The following is a 4,422-nucleotide window of genomic DNA, read 5'->3' as shown; positions in this document are numbered from 1 at the left end:
TCCATTCTTCTGTTGAAAGGTGACAGAAGAAATCACAAAATGTGACGTTCTTTGTCACTATCCTGTATATCAACTAAATAAAATCTGCAGATAATTTTGCAATCAAAAGGTTCATTTGTCCTTTAACGATAAACTCCAGGATGTTCTGGAGACCAACTTATTTCTTAAACATTTGTTGGGTGCCTACTATGTGCAGAGACAGGAATACCACTCAACCAACTTTACTGAATATTGAGTATGTGTCTGGTACAAAAATGGTCACCAAGGATATGAGTTATCCCTATCTTTGAGGAACTCAGCTGAGAGGGTGGGGGACAAATACTTGAGACAGATGCGGAAGGGTATACATTCGCAGACAGAGGTCTAAAGATAACATGACAAGGAGAAAAGGGATACTCAGGAGTCCACAGAGACATCTCAGAGGAGACTGTGAGCTCCTTCTTCAGAGATGAGCAGCCATTTATCAGGTAATAGGGGAAAGGAGACGACCACTGTAAGAGAAAAACAAGTATGAGATCCACAGTATTTTGACATAGACATCATGGGCAAATGGCAGCAGGTGAAGCCAGACACAGAAAAGGAGGGGCTGACAGTGAATGGCATGGTCACTCACACAGCACTGAAGAATGAGGGCATGCATCAGACGGCTCTGATTTCACAAGGAAAACAGTTGACTAGCTCTGATCATGGTACAGCGTGAGGAATGAGGAGGCTAGAAAAGATGGAGTCTGTTAAGGCAGTTCAGAAGGCGAGCCCTAACTCGAGGCAACCCAGGTGGAACGAATGAGAAAGCAGAGCTAATGCAGGTTCCCACGCCAATGTAGATGAGGCGGGGAAGTGCGAGAGAAGTCAGTTTCACAATATTCAAAACATTAGGTTACGTTGTGGATATCTGCTTTATTTCATCTCAGGAGAAACCCTTCGCCTTAGAACCCTTCCCCTTCCAAGAAGAATGGATAGCACACTTAGTTGAATGCTCATGTTGACCTTTGGACAGAACTTGACTTTTCTTAATAGCTTACACATTTTAAGGAGGAAAGATAAAGAGAATTCATTTCATACTCTCAAAAAAGAGCGTTTTATCATAGCCATTGAGTGATTTTTTTTCTTTAATACTTTCTTGAAACCTCAAATTTTTGATTTTATTGGGTGAATGTTGAAAAAATAAGGTAGGAAAAGGCCAATTTCTCCTTTTTTCCAGTGGCAGATATCCCTTTCTAATGAGGAGGCCACTTTGAGAAATCCTCTTCCTTTGCCTGGGAAACCTAATTAGCAATGAGGAGCTTGCTTCAGCAGACGAGAATTTTGAAAGCCTAAAAAATAATTATGAAGAATACCTCACCTCAGCCATGATGAAGACTAATGAAATGTCTGATGTAGAGTAGGCATTTATTATCAAATTTTAATTAAGCTCTGTAGAGTTAACCTATTGACCCCCAAGCCCTAGGCAACAGTCGTATTATTCTGTCTCCTGACTACGTAAGTGATTGCTTAAGCAGAGTGAAGAGTGGGTTCTGTTATATGTAGGTCGATTTTTCTGCCTCTCTTTAAAGCAGCAAGCTTAGAGATCACATTTGTTCTGGTTAAGATTTTTCCTCAACTTCCTCACAGACTGGGTGGGTTTCAGCCTCCTTTCTGTGTCTACTAGAATAAAGCCACACCATATGACTTCAGACTGCACGCAGGATACTCTACCTTTCTTTCATCACCCTGGGTCATTACCAAATAGCTACAGCTTCCTGAACCAAGACAGCGTGCATGCAAAGCCCAGGATATATTGAAATCTCAGTGTATACAAATGTTCTCATTGCAATTAACACTTCATCTGAAGTGACCAGCTAACCAGCTAAGAAAATCTTGGGACTGGAGAGATGCTCCGGGCCTCCACTGCTCTTGCAGAGGACCTGAGTTCAGTTTCCTGCACTCAGGTCGGGCAGCTCCCAATGGCCTACAACTCCAGGAGAATCTGGCACCTCTACCTTGGCTTTGGTACTTCTTATCTCCTTGATTTGCTTCATTTCTGTCCTGCTCCAAGTATACACGTATCACCTAACAATGAGCCTAAAAGTGGAGAATATTTTAACTCTCTCTCTCATACACTTAGTAAGGAAAACTTTCCCTTCTGAGGAGATGGACTTATTTGTTTCTTTACCCGTTTTTCCCAGTAAGTACAACTAACACCCCCAGATAATCCGCTTCACACTAACGGAGATTCTAGCAGACAGAGAGAAGATGGAGCTTAAAGGTCCTTAGCTACGGGATCGGCTTTTCTGCCTCTCATCTCATGCCTAGTCTTGCTGTTAAAGGAGCAGACAACCAATAGGTCCTGAAAAAAGGGGGTAGAGAAAGCATAGTGGGGAATAAACCCCAACAGAAGCTATTTTCTATAGGTAGAAGACAAAGAAATGGGCAGCCTAGCAAAACAGAAGACTTTTTTTTTTTTAACCAAAAAATATTCTGTGCAAATCAAATGAAGCAAAAAGCATGACCTCATCCACTCCCACAAAAGTTCAAGGCAAAACCTGTATTTCACCTTTATGAAATTGGAAAAAGGTGCTTCTATGCCAGTGGAGTGTTGTCAATGTGGCCAGCTGGCAAGATGGGGGTCGTCACCCCTGGTTAGTAACAGGTCACATGGCATCAGTAGCAATAACATTATGACCCTTCCTGCCCATCACCTGAGAGCAGCAAGCTTCTTACCTCCTGTCGGAAGCCACCTAGAGGAAGATTATGACTATCGTTTGAGCCATTCCCCAGCAGTAAGACAACTACCAATGTAAAAAAAAAAAAAAGTGGCCCCCTTGGTGCCAGCAGAAGGGAATGAAGACTTGATCCTCAACCCTGGAAACAGCCAGTGGCACCACCCTCTTTTTCTCACCGCAGCAAGGTTGCAAAGATCTAGCTTAAGGTTTAAATAAGTTCCAGAGACCCAAAGCGTAATGGAAAACTTCCCAGTGTCAGCAGGAATCAACCACCATACCAGGAAAATCTTAAACTGAATAGAGAAAAGGTAACTCACACCCACAAATAAAAAGACTGTAAGGGCTAAGGGAGATGGTGTAGGGGGAAAACACTTGCTGTGTAAGCATGAGGAGCCGAGTTCAAATCCCCAGCACCCATGTAAAAAGCTTGGCTGTATGTACCTGTAACTCCAGGGCTGTGTGGCTCACAGACAGGAAGATCACTGGGGCTTTCTGACCCCCAACCTACCTCCAGATTCAATGAAATATTATGTTTCTACAGAATAAGACAGAGATTGACAAAGCAGGATATCCGGCATTTTCCTTTGGCCTCCAAAATATGTGAATATCCCCACCCCCACAACCACTCCTACATACTCCCTAAAAGACTATATAGATATGATACTTACTTCCTCTTTCTTACGTATAAAAAACTATAATAGACTACCCATGTAATGTATTATTAAACCTGTAACCACAAATGGATATCATAAATGCATGCAACATAAATAAATGTAATGCACTTGGCAATATAGCACAAAAGAGGCTTATAGGAGCAAAGCTGTGTTGAGCAACGAAATGAATGCAAATAGTAAAATAATAATTCTAACAATGTATTTCTGAGTTTGTAACATTAAGCAATATATTACATATAAAAATAAAATGACAAAATGGGGGAAGAGAATAAAGCAGCATGAGAAATACTCTTAAACATTATTATAAGAACTGAACTAATAAAAATCTAAAGCCAATAAGTTAAGGCACGTATCATAAACTGCAAAGCGATAATTAACATAAAATTCAAAGAATAAAAAAGTCATTAAATAAGTTAAAATATTATATTATAAACTATAGATGTAGCTCAATGACAGAGTATTTTCCTCCATGTACAGGATTGTTGATCAAGGTTTCTGTCCTGCCCAGTCCCACAGCTGTTCATCCCAAAGACATACACAGAGGTCAGCATTAATTATAAACTGCTTGGCCTATTTGCTCAGGTTTCTTATTAACCCTTATAACTTGTATTAGCCCATAATTCTTGTCTGTGTTAGCCACGTGGCTTGGTAACTTTTTTGTCGAAGCAATCACATCTTGCTTGCTCTGTCTGGCTTCCTCTCTGTCTGGATGATGACTGTGGACTGAAACTTCCCTCTTCCCAGAATTTTTGTCACCCTGCCCATATTTCCTGCCCAGCTACTGATCAATCAGTGTTTATTTAAAATACAAGTGACAGGGTATAGACCATTGACCCACAACACTACCCCCCCTCTTTTTAAACAAAAACTCTGAACCAAATCTCCTTTGTTTAGCTTTTCTACTGACCATTATCCATAATGTCTTGTAACCAACATTCTAAACCAAGGCAAACATCCATAATCCATTTTTTGGTAATGTGGGCATAGTTTTTCAGGCTACTTCCTGCTGGTTGGGGGTGCTGATAATCTTATGGGAACCTAAAGAA

Source organism: Arvicola amphibius, chromosome 4, assembly GCF_903992535.2.
Source record: "Arvicola amphibius chromosome 4, mArvAmp1.2, whole genome shotgun sequence".
In the NCBI taxonomy this organism is placed as follows: Eukaryota; Metazoa; Chordata; class Mammalia; order Rodentia; family Cricetidae; genus Arvicola; species Arvicola amphibius.
The sequence above is the reverse complement of the archived record's forward strand: the minus strand, read 5'-3'. Positions refer to the sequence as shown.